The 14,843-nt window shown below is 46.4% G+C and overlaps 17 non-coding genes across 17 annotated transcripts; all 17 read right to left on the reverse strand.

The window, feature by feature from the left end:
* Positions 1-214: 214 nt before the first annotated feature.
* On the reverse strand, positions 215-286 carry Trnat-agu (transfer RNA threonine (anticodon AGU)). The gene has a single exon. It is a non-coding gene; the product is annotated as a tRNA-Thr (tRNA).
* An 861-nt stretch (positions 287-1,147) lies between these two features.
* On the reverse strand, positions 1,148-1,220 carry Trnar-ucg (transfer RNA arginine (anticodon UCG)). Its single transcript has one exon. It is a non-coding gene; the product is annotated as a tRNA-Arg (tRNA).
* A 1,432-nt stretch (positions 1,221-2,652) lies between these two features.
* Positions 2,653-2,725, reverse strand: Trnar-ucg (transfer RNA arginine (anticodon UCG)). Its single transcript has one exon. It is a non-coding gene; the product is annotated as a tRNA-Arg (tRNA).
* Positions 2,726-4,142: 1,417 nt separating this feature from the next.
* Trnar-ucg (transfer RNA arginine (anticodon UCG)) lies at positions 4,143-4,215 on the reverse strand. Its single transcript has one exon. It is a non-coding gene; the product is annotated as a tRNA-Arg (tRNA).
* Positions 4,216-7,069: 2,854 nt separating this feature from the next.
* Positions 7,070-7,142, reverse strand: Trnar-ucg (transfer RNA arginine (anticodon UCG)). The gene has a single exon. It is a non-coding gene; the product is annotated as a tRNA-Arg (tRNA).
* Positions 7,143-7,636: 494 nt separating this feature from the next.
* On the reverse strand, positions 7,637-7,708 carry Trnat-agu (transfer RNA threonine (anticodon AGU)). Its single transcript has one exon. It is a non-coding gene; the product is annotated as a tRNA-Thr (tRNA).
* A 335-nt stretch (positions 7,709-8,043) lies between these two features.
* Trnak-cuu (transfer RNA lysine (anticodon CUU)) lies at positions 8,044-8,116 on the reverse strand. The gene has a single exon. It is a non-coding gene; the product is annotated as a tRNA-Lys (tRNA).
* A 450-nt stretch (positions 8,117-8,566) lies between these two features.
* Trnar-ucg (transfer RNA arginine (anticodon UCG)) lies at positions 8,567-8,639 on the reverse strand. The gene has a single exon. It is a non-coding gene; the product is annotated as a tRNA-Arg (tRNA).
* Positions 8,640-9,541: 902 nt separating this feature from the next.
* Trnak-cuu (transfer RNA lysine (anticodon CUU)) lies at positions 9,542-9,614 on the reverse strand. The gene has a single exon. It is a non-coding gene; the product is annotated as a tRNA-Lys (tRNA).
* A 450-nt stretch (positions 9,615-10,064) lies between these two features.
* Positions 10,065-10,137, reverse strand: Trnar-ucg (transfer RNA arginine (anticodon UCG)). The gene has a single exon. It is a non-coding gene; the product is annotated as a tRNA-Arg (tRNA).
* Positions 10,138-11,045: 908 nt separating this feature from the next.
* Trnak-cuu (transfer RNA lysine (anticodon CUU)) lies at positions 11,046-11,118 on the reverse strand. The gene has a single exon. It is a non-coding gene; the product is annotated as a tRNA-Lys (tRNA).
* A 450-nt stretch (positions 11,119-11,568) lies between these two features.
* On the reverse strand, positions 11,569-11,641 carry Trnar-ucg (transfer RNA arginine (anticodon UCG)). Its single transcript has one exon. It is a non-coding gene; the product is annotated as a tRNA-Arg (tRNA).
* A 507-nt stretch (positions 11,642-12,148) lies between these two features.
* On the reverse strand, positions 12,149-12,220 carry Trnat-agu (transfer RNA threonine (anticodon AGU)). Its single transcript has one exon. It is a non-coding gene; the product is annotated as a tRNA-Thr (tRNA).
* Positions 12,221-12,558: 338 nt separating this feature from the next.
* On the reverse strand, positions 12,559-12,631 carry Trnam-cau (transfer RNA methionine (anticodon CAU)). Its single transcript has one exon. It is a non-coding gene; the product is annotated as a tRNA-Met (tRNA).
* A 450-nt stretch (positions 12,632-13,081) lies between these two features.
* On the reverse strand, positions 13,082-13,154 carry Trnar-ucg (transfer RNA arginine (anticodon UCG)). The gene has a single exon. It is a non-coding gene; the product is annotated as a tRNA-Arg (tRNA).
* A 904-nt stretch (positions 13,155-14,058) lies between these two features.
* Positions 14,059-14,131, reverse strand: Trnak-cuu (transfer RNA lysine (anticodon CUU)). The gene has a single exon. It is a non-coding gene; the product is annotated as a tRNA-Lys (tRNA).
* Positions 14,132-14,581: 450 nt separating this feature from the next.
* Trnar-ucg (transfer RNA arginine (anticodon UCG)) lies at positions 14,582-14,654 on the reverse strand. The gene has a single exon. It is a non-coding gene; the product is annotated as a tRNA-Arg (tRNA).
* Positions 14,655-14,843: the final 189 nt, after the last annotated feature.

Genomic DNA, 14,843 nt, shown 5'->3' on the forward strand with positions numbered 1-14,843 from the left:
CTCAGAGATTTGTGAGAAATACATCTATAAAATGTAATTCAGAATGCCTCGTCCCACCTTATGCCGTACCGCTTTGGCAAATGCTTTATCAGCGCCATTCGCCTTAATCACATCTGAGAGTAATTCTTAATAAAACGCCTCTCGCTAATTGTTCGCCATCACAGATACTGTTTGCAATACGGCCATGACGCGCAACTGATTTCCAAAATTCGTCTTCCTCCTGTGAGGATGGAACTCACGACTCCTGGTTTACTAGACCAGTGCTCTACCACTGAGCTAAAGAGGCGCGGCCTAGCGGAACTTTTGCGTACTTCGTCCGTACGGTCGTCTGAATCATCAGACTTCAGCTGACAACACTTCATATTTTTCACTAATATTTGCAGCTATGGCGACCCATTACTGCTTGGATACACATCTGACACGTAGCCGATGTTCTCTCCAAACAAAATCACCTGCACTTCAGAACATGACTTTCACACATGTCTACAAAATCACCTTCACCTTCAAATACAGTTTTCTTGCGACTGATTGAGACGTAGGCAAATTTTAAAGTTCCTATTTCCATTACATCACGTTAATCAGAAAATCGGTAATTTACATCTGCAGTGGAGAAAAATTCCGTTCCGCCCAGCGAAGGGCTCGAACCCATGACCCTGTGATTAAGAGTCTCATGCTCTACCGACTGAGCTAGCCGTGCTGCCTCGTTGGGTACCTCCTGGGTAGCAGATCACACAGTACTCGTTTGGGTTGGTTGGTCCCATACAGAATCTCTCCATGCTGCCTAATGTTTTCCTAACGACACCTGTCACGTACTTCACTTTTATTTCATAATCATTTCTGAGAGGTAAAGGAATTGCATGACAATCTGCAGAGCTAGCGGCGTCAAAATTAACACACGTACTTGACGTGACTCAAAAGCCGAACGAGTTACTTTCCGACGTTGTTTTAGATGTGCAAGTGCCAGTCAAACCTCGAGGTGAGGGCACTCTGCCGACCATTTCGCTAGTTAACACCGGTCTTGTTGTGTGTGTTTCAAGCTCAAGACCATCTCCAAGCACAAAATGGTCAACAGCAACATTCAGACGGTTTCGTACTGCACAATTGCTACATTAAAACGGTATGTTTGTTTCTCAGAACTGGAAAAACACGACCGTGACAGGATTCGAACCTGCAATCTTCGGATCCGAAGTCCGACGCCTTATCCATTAGGCCACACGGTCACTGACGACCAAGTATAACTTATATACGATTCATCTCGAAACGCTCACACCCCCAGAGGAATTGTGTTTTCGTTCCACACAGCCGCTGCCCCTTACTCTTTCCCACCCATTCGTTACATTCAACCTCTTACGAGACCGACCAAACATAGACAGGAAAACAAGACCACACACTTTGCGCAATCGGAATCGATGGCAGGGTGTCCCTCGCCGCATTTGCTACGATGGCCATTTGCTACTTCTGCAGAAGCGGCGGCGGCGGCGACGACGACGACGACGACGACGACGACGACCGCGAGAGGCTCAGAGATTTGTGAGAAATACATAAAATGTAATTCAGAATGCCTCGTCCCACCTTATGCCGTACCGCTTTGGCAAATGATTTATCAGCGCCATTCGCCTTAATCACATCTGAGAGTATTTCTTAATAAAACGCCTCTCGCTAATTGTTCGCCATCACAGATACTGTTTGCTATACGGCCATGACGCGCAACTGATTTCCAAAATTCGTCTTCCTCCTGTGAGGATGGAACTCACGAGTCCTGGTTTACTAGACCAGTGCTCTACCACTGAGCTAAAGAGGCGCGGCCTAGCGGAACTTTTGCGTACTTCGTCCGTACGGTCGTCTGAATCTTCAGACTTCAGCTGACAACACTTCATATTTTTCACTAATATTTGCAGCTATGGCGACCCATTACTGCTTGGATACACATCTGACACGTAGCCGATGTTCTCTCCAAACAAAATCACCTGCACTTCAGAACATGACTTTCACACATGTCTACAAAATCAACTTCACCTTCAAATACAGTTTTCTTGCGACTGATTGAGACGTAGGCAAATTTTAAAGTTGCTATTTCCATTACATCACGTTAATCAGAAAATCGGTAATTTACATCTGCAGTGGAGAAAAATTCCATTCCGCCCAGCGAAGGGCTCGAACCCACGACCCTGTCTCATGCTCTACCGACTGAGCTAGCCGTGCTGCCTCGTTGGGTACCTCCTGGGTAGCAGATCACACAGTACTCGTTTGGGTTGGTTGGTCCCATACAGAATCTCTCCATGCTGCCTAATGTTTTCCTAACGACACTCGTCACGTACTTCACTTTTATTTCATAATCATTTCTGAGAGGTAAAGGAATTGCATGACAATCTGCAGAGCTAGCGGCGTCAAAATTAACACACATACTTGACGTGACTCAAAAGCCGAACGAGTTACTTTCCGACGTTGTTTTAGATGTGCAAGTGCCAGTCAAACCTCGCGGTGAGGGCACTCTGCCGACCATTTCGCTAGTTAAAACCGGTCTTCTCGTGTGTGTTTCAAGCTCAAGACCATCTCCAAGCACAAAATGGTCAACAGCAACATTCAGACGGTTTCGTACTGCACAATTGCTACATTAAAACGGTATGTTTGTTTCTCAGAACTGGAAAAACACGACCGTGACAGGATTCGAACCTGCAATCTTCGGATCCGAAGTCCGACGCCTTATCCATTAGGCCACACGGTCACTGACGACCAAGTATAACTTATATACGATTCATCTCGAAACGCTCACACCCCCTGAGGAATTGTGTTTTCGTTCCACACAGCCGCTGCCCCTTACTCTTTCCCACCCATTCGTTACATTCAACCTCTTACGAGACCGACCAAACATAGACAGGAAAACAAGACCACACACTTTGCGCAATCGGAATCGATGGCAGGGTGTCCCTCGCCGCATTTGCTACGATGGCCATTTGCTAATTGACGACGACGACGACGAAGACGAAGACGACGACCGCGGGAGGCTCAGAGATTTGTGAGAAATACATCTATAAAATGTAATTCAGAATGCCTCGTCCCACCTTACGCCGTACCGCTTTGGCAAATGCTTTATCAGCGCCATTCGCCTTAATCACATCTGAGAGTATTTCTTAATAAAACGCCTCTCGCTAATTGTTCGCCATCACAGATACTGTTTGCTATACGGCCATGACGCGCAACTGATTTCCAAAATTCGTCTTCCTCCTGTGAGGATGGAACTCACGAGTCCTGGTTTACTAGACCAGTGCTCTACCACTGAGCTAAAGAGGCGCGGCCTAGTGGAACTTTTGCGTACTTCGTCCGTACGGTCGTCTGAATCTTCAGACTTCAGCTGACAACACTTCATATTTTTCACTAATATTTGCAGCTATGGCGACCCATTACTGCTTGGATACACATCTGACACGTAGCCGATGTTCTCTCCAAACAAAATCACCTGCACTTCAGAACATGACTTTCACACATGTCTACAAAATCAACTTCACCTTCAAATACAGTTTTCTTGCGACTGATTGAGACGTAGGCAAATTTTAAAGTTGCTATTTCCATTACATCACGTTAATCAGAAAATCGGTAATTTACATCTGCAGTGGAGAAAAATTCCATTCCGCCCAGCGAAGGGCTCGAACCCACGACCCTGTCTCATGCTCTACCGACTGAGCTAGCCGTGCTGCCTCGTTGGGTACCTCCTGGGTAGCAGATCACACAGTACTCGTTTGGGTTGGTTGGTCCCATACAGAATCTCTCCATGCTGCCTAATGTTTTCCTAACGACACTCGTCACGTACTTCACTTTTATTTCATAATCATTTCTGAGAGGTAAAGGAATTGCATGACAATCTGCAGAGCTAGCGGCGTCAAAATTAACACACATACTTGACGTGACTCAAAAGCCGAACGAGTTACTTTCCGACGTTGTTTTAGATGTGCAAGTGCCAGTCAAACCTCGCGGTGAGGGCACTCTGCCGACCATTTCGCTAGTTAAAACCGGTCTTCTTGTGTGTGTTTCAAGCTCAAGACCATCTCCAAGCACAAAATGGTCAACAGCAACATTCAGACGGTTTCGTACTGCACAATTGCTACATTAAAACGGTATGTTTGTTTCTCAGAACTGGAAAAACACGACCGTGACAGGATTCGAACCTGGAATCTTCGGATCCGAAGTCCGACGCCTTATCCATTAGGCCACACGGTCACTGACGACCAAGTATAACTTATATACGATTCATCTCGAAACGCTCACACCCCCTGAGGAATTGTGTTTTCGTTCCACACAGCCGCTGCCCCTTACTCTTTCCCACCCATTCGTTACATTCAACCTCTTACGAGACCGACCAAACATAGACAGGAAAACAAGACCACACACTTTGCGCAATCGGAATCGATGGCAGGGTGTCCCTCGCCGCATTTGCTACGATGGCCATTTGCTAATTCTGCAGAAGCGGCGGCGGCGACGACGACGACGACGACGAAGACGTCGACCGCGGGAGGCTCAGAGATTTGTGAGAAATACATCTATAAAATGTAATTCAGAATGCCTCGTCCCACCTTACGCCGTACCGCTTTGGCAAATGTTACCTAGGAGTCATCATTGATGAGAAATGGAACTTCGGAAAACACATTGAAACTGTAACCCAAAAAGCTCTGCAAATATTAAACAACCTCATTTCCATAGGACATAAAAGATTTCACCTACCTCCACATCTCATTAAACTCTATCACAATAGTATCCTAACTTCAGTAGTGGGTTACGGCTCCGGGGTCTGGGCGCACAGACTCACGAGGGTTGTGCCCGCCATGGCAGTGAGAAGGGTTCAGAGAAGCATGGTTCTAAGATCTGTGGGCGCTTATAGAACATCTCCAGGAGGGGCCCTATTAGTCATAATGGGGCTCTGCCCACTTGACATCAAGATTAGGGAGCAAGCAGCCTGGTATTGGGCAAAAAAAGGGAACCAGGGGAAAATAGAAGAAATCATGGGTGTGAGGGTAGAGGACAAAAGGGGGATTAGAAGAAGGGGGGAAGAACTTTGGCAGGGGTCCTGGGAGACAGAAGAAACCGGTCGCAGAACCTTTCAGTTCTTGCCGAACGTGAGGGAGCGCTTAGAAATGAAGTACTTTCAGCCAACACGGGGACTGATCCATTTTCTCACTGGTCATGGACCCTACCCGACATACTTATGTCGGTTTGGGAAGAGGGCTACGCCAGCGTGTGACTGTGGCGCGCCGGAAGGCACTCCGGATCATGTGATTTACGAGTGCCCTCTCTTCAATGATGTAGCGACTACACTTCGAGACGGACTACCGAACCATGACACGTATCAACTCCTCAGACGTGAAGACACTTTTCAGATGATTAATACTCTGGCCAACGAGGTATCACGGAAAGTGTTAAATGAATATCTGAGGGAGATTAACTAAGAATTTGAAAATGAACACCGATATTGTCTAGATACTTTTCCCATACCGCCAGCGCGCGGACTGGCCGACTTCACATCACAGTTGGGATCCGCCGCGCGCAGGATTAGGGGGAGGAGGGGTTAATCACACCGACTTAGAGATGCACCAGATTTGACTTAGGATAAGTTAGCTCCGTAGGACTTAGAATAGGATATTATGTTAGGTTATGGAACTGCAGCGAGTTAACATCTTGGCCAGCCCAGGGCCGGGGGCAAGCTCTTTGGGGTTAGCCCGAAGAGCAAGGCTTGCAAAGTAGGTTTATATATTCTACTGGCACATATGTGACGCTGCAGGTGTAGAAATTAGAAATTAGTGATAGTAATAGTTTCTTAAGTAGAAGGGATATATAGTATAATGCCCATTGTTGTAGTAACCTGTAGCACATCATTATTTGTAGCATGCTGCATGAAACAATAATAAATGTATTAATATTACGACCCACTAATGCTATTAAGGAAGTGGGTTAATATTGTATAATTATTATTATTAATGATGAATAAAGGTTTTTTTTTTTTTTTTTTTTTAAAAAAAAAAAATGCTTTATCAGCGCCATTCGCCTTAATCACATCTGAGAGTATTTCTTAATAAAACGCCTCTCGCTAATTGTTCGCCATCACAGATACTGTTTGCTATACGGCCATGACGCGCAACTGATTTCCAAAATTCGTCTTCCTCCTGTGAGGATGGAACTCACGAGTCCTGGTTTACTAGACCAGTGCTCTACCACTGAGCTAAAGAGGCGCGGCCTAGCGGAACTTTTGCGTACTTCGTCCATACGGTCGTCTGAATCTTCAGACTTCAGCTGACAACACTTCATATTTTTCACTAATATTTGCAGCTATGGCGACCCATTACTGCTTGGATACACATCTGACACGTAGCCGATGTTCTCTCCAAACAAAATCACCTGCACTTCAGAACATGACTTTCACACATGTCTACAAAATCAACTTCACCTTCAAATACAGTTTTCTTGCGACTGATTGAGACGTAGGCAAATTTTAAAGTTGCTATTTCCATTACATCACGTTAATCAGAAAATCGGTAATTTACATCTGCAGTGGAGAAAAATTCCATTCCGCCCAGCGAAGGGCTCGAACCCACGACCCTGTCTCATGCTCTACCGACTGAGCTAGCCGTGCTGCCTCGTTGGGTACCTCCTCGGTAGCAGATCACACAGTACTCGTTTGGGTTGGTTGGTCCCATACAGAATCTCTCCATGCTGCCTAATGTTTTCCTAACGACACTCGTCACGTACTTCACTTTTATTTCATAATCATTTCTGAGAGGTAAAGGAATTGCATGACAATCTGCAGAGCTAGCGGCGTCAAAATTAACACACATACTTGACGTGACTCAAAAGCCGAACGAGTTACTTTCCGACGTTGTTTTAGATGTGCAAGTGCCAGTCAAACCTCGCGGTGAGGGCACTCTGCCGACCATTTCGCTAGTTAAAACCGGTCTTCTCGTGTGTGTTTCAAGCTCAAGACCATCTCCAAGCACAAAATGGTCAACAGCAACATTCAGACGGTTTCGTACTGCACAATTGCTACATTAAAACGGTATGTTTGTTTCTCAGAACTGGAAAAACACGACCGTGACAGGATTCGAACCTGCAATCTTCGGATCCGAAGTCCGACGCCTTATCCATTAGGCCACACGGTCACTGACGACCAAGTATAACTTATATACGATTCATCTCGAAACGCTCACACCCCCTGAGGAATTGTGTTTTCGTTCCACACAGCCGCTGCCCCTTACTCTTTCCCACCCATTCGTTACATTCAACCTCTTACGAGACCGACCAAACATAGACAGGAAAACAAGACCACACACTTTGCGCAATCGGAATCGATGGCAGGGTGTCCCTCGCCGCATTTGCTACGATGGCCATTTGCTAATTGACGACGACGACGACGAAGACGAAGACGACGACCGCGGGAGGCTCAGAGATTTGTGAGAAATACATCTATAAAATGTAATTCAGAATGCCTCGTCCCACCTTATGCCGTACCGCTTTGGCAAATGCTTTATCAGCGCCATTCGCCTTAATCACATCTGAGAGTAATTCTTAATAAAACGCCTCTCGCTAATTGTTCGCCATCACAGATACTGTTTGCTATACGGCCATGACGCGCAACTGATTTCCAAAATTCGTCTTCCTCCTGTGAGGATGGAACTCACGACTCCTGGTTTACTAGACCAGTGCTCTACCACTGAGCTAAAGAGGCGCGGCCCAGCGGAACTTTTGCGTACTTCGCCGCACGGTCGTCTGAATCATCAGACTTCAGCTGACAACACTTCATATTTTTGACTAATATTAGCAGCTATGGCGACCCATTACTGCTTGGCTACACATCTGACACGTAGCCGATGTTCTCTCCAAACAAAACCACCTGCACTTCAGAACATGACTTTCACATGTCTACAAAATCACCTTCACCTTCAAATACAGTTTTCTTGCGACTGATTGAGACGTAGGCAAATTTTAAAGTTGCTATTTCCATTACATCACGTTAATCAGAAAATCGGTAATTTACATCTGCAGTGGAGAAAAATTCCGTTCCGCCCAGCGAAGGGCTCGAACCCACGACCCTGTGATTAAGAGTCTCATGCTCTACCGACTGAGCTAGCCGTGCTGCCTCGTTGGATACCTCCTGGGTAGCAGATCACACAGTACTCGTTTGGGTTGGTTGGTCCCATACAGAATCTCTCCATGCTGCCTAATGTTTTCCTAACGACACTCGTCACGTACTTCACTTTTATTTCATAATCATTTCTGAGAGGTAAAGGAATTGCATGACAATCTGCATAGCTAGCGGCGTCAAAATTAACACACATACTTGACGTGACTCAAAAGCCGAACGAGTTACTTTCCGACGTTGTTTTAGATGTGCAAGTGCCAGTCAAACCTCGCGGTGAGGGCACTCTGCCGACCATTTCGCTAGTTAACACCGGTCTTCTTGTGTGTGTTTCAAGCTCAAGACCATCTTCAAGCACAAAATGGTCAACAGCAACATTCAGACGGTTTCGTACTGCACAATTGCTACATTAAAACGGTATGTTTGTTTCTCAGAACTGGAAAAACACGACCGTGACAGGATTCGAACCTGCAATCTTCGGATCCGAAGTCCGACGCCTTATCCATTAGGCCACACGGTCACTGACGACCAAGTATAACTTATATACGATTCATCTCGAAACTCTCACACCCCCCTGAGGAATTGTGTTTTCGTTCCACACAGCCGCTGCCCCTTACTCTTTCCCACCCATTCGTTACATTCAACCTCTTACGAGACCGACCAAACATAGACAGGAAAACAAGACCACACACTTTGCGCATCGGAATCGATGGCAGGGTGTCCCTCGCCGCATTTGCTACGATGGCCATTTGCTAATTCTGCAGAAGCGGCGGCGGCGACGACGACGACGACCGCGAGAGGCTCAGAGATTTGTGAGAAATACATCTATAAAATGTAATTCAGAATGCCTCGTCCCACCTTATGCCGTACCGCTTTGGCAAATGCTTTATCAGCGCCATTCGCCTTAATCACATCTGAGAGTAATTCTTAATAAAACGCCTCTCGCTAATTGTTCGCCATCACAGATACTGTTTGCTATACGGCCATGACGCGCAACTGATTTCCAAAATTCGTCTTCCTCCTGTGAGGATGGAACTCACGACTCCTGGTTTACTACACCAGTGCTCTACCACTGAGCTAAAGAGGCGCGGCCTAGCGGAACTTTTGCGTACTTCGCCGCACGATCGTCTGAATCATCAGACTTCAGCTGACAACACTTCATATTTTTGACTAATATTAGCAGCTATGGCGACCCATTACTGCTTGGCTACACATCTGACACGTAGCCGATGTTCTCTCCAAACAAAACCACCTGCACTTCAGAACATGACTTTCACATGTCTACAAAATCACCTTCACCTTCAAATACAGTTTTCTTGCGACTGATTGAGACGTAGGCAAATTTTAAAGTTGCTATTTCCATTACATCACGTTAATCAGAAAATCGGTAATTTACATCTGCAGTGGAGAAAAATTCCGTTCCGCCCAGCGAAGGGCTCGAACCCACGACCCTGTGATTAAGAGTCTCATGCTCTACCGACTGAGCTAGCCGTGCTGCCTCGTTGGATACCTCCTGGGTAGCAGATCACACAGTACTCGTTTGGGTTGGTTGGTCCCATACAGAATCTCTCCATGCTGCGTAATGTTTTCCTAACGACACTCGTCACGTACTTCACTTTTATTTCATAATCATTTCTGAGAGGTAAAGGAATTGCATGACAATCTGCAGAGCTAGCGGCGTCAAAATTAACACACATACTTGACGTGACTCAAAAGCCGAACGAGTTACTTTCCGACGTTGTTTTAGATGTGCAAGTGCCAGTCAAACCTCGCGGTGAGGGCACTCTGCCGACCATTTCGCTAGTTAACACCGGTCTTCTTGTGTGTGTTTCAAGCTCAAGACCATCTTCAAGCACAAAATGGTCAACAGCAACATTCAGACGGTTTCGTACTGCACAATTGCTACATTAAAACGGTATGTTTGTTTCTCAGAACTGGAAAAACACGACCGTGACAGGACTCGAACCTGCAATCTTCGGATCCGAAGTCCGACGCCTTATCCATTAGGCCACACGGTCACTGACGACCAAGTATAACTTATATACGATTCATCTCGAAACTCTCACACCCCCCTGAGGAATTGTGTTTTCGTTCCACACAGCCGCTGCCCCTTACTCTTTCCCACCCATTCGTTACATTCAACCTCTTACGAGACCGACCAAACATAGACAGGAAAACAAGACCACACACTTTGCGCATCGGAATCGATGGCAGGGTGTCCCGCGCCGCATTTGCTACGATGGCCATTTGCTAATTCTGCAGAAGCGGCGGCGGCGACGACGACGACGACGACGACCGCGAGAGGCTCAGAGATTTGTGAGAAATACATCTATAAAATGTAATTCAGAATGCCTCGTCCCACCTTATGCCGTACCGCTTTGGCAAATGCTTTATCAGCGCCATTCGCCTTAATCACATCTGAGAGTAATTCTTAATAAAACGCCTCTCGCTAATTGTTCGCCATCACAGATACTGTTTGCTATACGGCCATGACGCGCAACTGATTTCCAAAATTCGTCTTCCTCCTGTGAGGATGGAACTCACGACTCCTGGTTTACTACACCAGTGCTCTACCACTGAGCTAAAGAGGCGCGGCCTAGCGGAACTTTTGCGTACTTCGCCGCACGGTCGTCTGAATCATCAGACTTCAGCTGACAACACTTCATATTTTTGACTAATATTAGCAGCTATGGCGACCCATTACTGCTTGGCTACACATCTGACACGTAGCCGATGTTCTCTCCAAACAAAACCACCTGCACTTCAGAACATGACTTTCACATGTCTACAAAATCACCTTCACCTTCAAATACAGTTTTCTTGCGACTGATTGAGACGTAGGCAAATTTTAAAGTTGCTATTTCCATTACATCACGTTAATCAGAAAATCGGTAATTTACATCTGCAGTGGAGAAAAATTCCGTTCCGCCCAGCGAAGGGCTCGAACCCACGACCCTGTGATTAAGAGTCTCATGCTCTACCGACTGAGCTAGCCGTGCTGCCTCGTTGGATACCTCCTGGGTAGCAGATCACACAGTACTCGTTTGGGTTGGTTGGTCCCATACAGAATCTCTCCATGCTGCCTAATGTTTTCCTAACGACACTCGTCACGTACTTCACTTTTATTTCATAATCATTTCTGAGAGGTAAAGGAATTGCATGACAATTTGCAGAGCTAGCGGCGTCAAAATTAACACACATACTTGACGTGACTCAAAAGCCGAACGAGTTACTTTCCGACGTTGTTTTAGATGTGCAAGTGCCAGTCAAACCTCGCGGTGAGGGCACTCTGCCGACCATTTCGCTAGTTAACACCGGTCTTCTTGTGTGTGTTTCAAGCTCAAGACCATCTTCAAGCACAAAATGGTCAACAGCAACATTCAGACGGTTTCGTACTGCACAATTGCTACATTAAAACGGTATGTTTGTTTCTCAGAACTGGAAAAACACGACCGTGACAGGATTCGAACCTGCAATCTTCGGATCCGAAGTCCGACGCCTTATCCATTAGGCCACACGGTCACTGACGACCAAGTATAACTTATATACGATTCATCTCGAAACGCTCACACCCCCTGAGGAATTGTGTTTTCGTTCCACACAGCCGCTGCCCCTTACTCTTTCCCACCCATTCGTTACATTCAACCTCTTACGAGACCGACCAAACATAGACTGGAAAACAAGACCACACACTTTGCGCAATCGGAATCGATGGCAGGGTGTCCCTCGCCGCATTTGCTACGATGGCCATTTGCTAATTCTGCAGAAGCGGCGGCGGCGGCGACGACGACGACGAAGACGACGACCGCGGGAGGCTCAGAGATTTGTGAGAAATACATCTATAAAATGTAATTCAGAATGCCTCGTCCCACCTTATGCCGTACCGCTTTGGCAAATGCTTTATCAGCGCCATTCGCCTTAATCACATCTGAGAGTAATTCTTAATAAAACGCCTCTCGCTAATTGTTCGCCATCACAGATACTGTTTGCTATACGGCCATGACGCGCAACCGATTTCCAAAATTCGTCTTCCTCCTGTGAGGATGGAACTCACGACTGCTGGTTTACTAGACCAGTGCTCTACCACTGAGCTAAAGAGGCGCGGCCTAGCGGAACTTTTGCGTACTTCGTCCGTACGGTCGTCTGAATCTTCAGACTTCAGCTGACAACACTTCATATTTTTCACTAATATTTGCAGCTATGGCGACCCATTACTGCTTGGATACTCATCTGACACGTAGCCGATGTTCTCTCCAAACAAAATCACCTGCACTTCAGAACATGACTTTCACAAATGTCTACAAAATCAACTTCACCTTCAAATACAGTTTTCTTGCGACTGATTGAGACGTAGGCAAATTTTAAAGTTGCTATTTCCATTACATCACGTTAATCAGAAAATCGGTAATTTACATCTGCAGTGGAGAAAAATTCCGTTCCGCCCAGCGAAGGGCTCGAACCCACGACCCTGTGATTATGAGTCTCATGCTCTACCGCCTGAGCTAGCCGTGCTGCCTCGTTGGGTACCTCCTGGGTAGCAGATCACACAGTACTCGTTTGGGTTGGTTGGTCCCATACAGAATCTCTCCATGCTGCCTAATGTTTTCCTAACGACACTCGTCACGTACTTCACTTTTATTTCATAATCATTTCTGAGAGGTAAAGGAATTGCATGACAATCTGCAGAGCTAGCGGCGTCAAAATTAACACACATACTTGACGTGACTCAAAAGCCGAACGAGTTACTTTCCGACGTTGTTTTAGATGTGCAAGTGCCAGTCAAACCTCGCGGTGAGGGCACTCTGCCGACCATTTCGCTAGTTAACACCGGTCTTCTTGTGTGTGTTTCAAGCTCAAGACCATCTTCAAGCACAAAATGGTCAACAGCAACATTCTGACGGTTTCGTACTGCACAATTGCTACATTAAAACGGTATGTTTGTTTCTCAGAACTGGAAAAACACGACCGTGACAGGATTCGAACCTGCAATCTTCGGATCCGAAGTCCGACGCCTTATCCATTAGGCCACACGGTCACTGACGACCAAGTATAACTTATATACGATTCATCTCGAAACGCTCACACCCCCTGAGGAATTGTGTTTTCGTTCCACACAGCCGCTGCCCCTTACTCTTTCCCACCCATTCGTTACATTCAACCTCTTACGAGACCGACCAAACATAGACAGGAAAACAAGACCACACACTTTGCGCATCGGAATCGATGGCAGGGTGTCCCGCGCCGCATTTGCTACGATGGCCATTTGCTAATTCTGCAGAAGCGGCGGCGGCGACGACGACGACGACGACCGCGAGAGGCTCAGAGATTTGTGAGAAATACATCTATAAAATGTAATTCAGAATGCCTCGTCCCACCTTATGCCGTACCGCTTTGGCAAATGCTTTATCAGCGCCATTCGCCTTAATCACATCTGAGAGTAATTCTTAATAAAACGCCTCTCGCTAATTGTTCGCCATCACAGATACTGTTTGCTATACGGCCATGACGCGCAACTGATTTCCAAAATTCGTCTTCCTCCTGTGAGGATGGAACTCACGACTCCTGGTTTACTACACCAGTGCTCTACCACTGAGCTAAAGAGGCGCGGCCTAGCGGAACTTTTGCGTACTTCGCCGCACGGTCGTCTGAATCATCAGACTTCAGCTGACAACACTTCATATTTTTGACTAATATTAGCAGCTATGGCGACCCATTACTGCTTGGCTACACATCTGACACGTAGCCGATGTTCTCTCCAAACAAAACCACCTGCACTTCAGAACATGACTTTCACATGTCTACAAAATCACCTTCACCTTCAAATACAGTTTTCTTGCGACTGATTGAGACGTAGGCAAATTTTAAAGTTGCTATTTCCATTACATCACGTTAATCAGAAAATCGGTAATTTACATCTGCAGTGGAGAAAAATTCCGTTCCGCCCAGCGAAGGGCTCGAACCCACGACCCTGTGATTAAGAGTCTCATGCTCTACCGACTGAGCTAGCCGTGCTGCCTCGTTGGATACCTCCTGGGTAGCAGATCACACAGTACTCGTTTGGGTTGGTTGGTCCCATACAGAATCTCTCCATGCTGCCTAATGTTTTCCTAACGACACTCGTCACGTACTTCACTTTTATTTCATAATCATTTCTGAGAGGTAAAGGAATTGCATGACAATTTGCAGAGCTAGCGGCGTCAAAATTAACACACATACTTGACGTGACTCAAAAGCCGAACGAGTTACTTTCCGACGTTGTTTTAGATGTGCAAGTGCCAGTCAAACCTCGCGGTGAGGGCACTCTGCCGACCATTTCGCTAGTTAACACCGGTCTTCTTGTGTGTGTTTCAAGCTCAAGACCATCTTCAAGCACAAAATGGTCAACAGCAACATTCAGACGGTTTCGTACTGCACAATTGCTACATTAAAACGGTATGTTTGTTTCTCAGAACTGGAAAAACACGACCGTGACAGGATTCGAACCTGCAATCTTCGGATCCGAAGTCCGACGCCTTATCCATTAGGCCACACGGTCACTGACGACCAAGTATAACTTATATACGATTCATCTCGAAACGCTCACACCCCCTGAGGAATTGTGTTTTCGTTCCACACAGCCGCTGCCCCTTACTCTTTCCCACCCATTCGTTACATTCAACCTCTTACGAGACCGACCAAACATAGACTGGAAAACAAGACCACACACTTTGCGCAATCGGAATCG

Source organism: Schistocerca gregaria, chromosome 3, assembly GCF_023897955.1.
Source record: "Schistocerca gregaria isolate iqSchGreg1 chromosome 3, iqSchGreg1.2, whole genome shotgun sequence".
Lineage (NCBI taxonomy): Eukaryota > Metazoa > Arthropoda > Insecta > Orthoptera > Acrididae > Schistocerca > Schistocerca gregaria.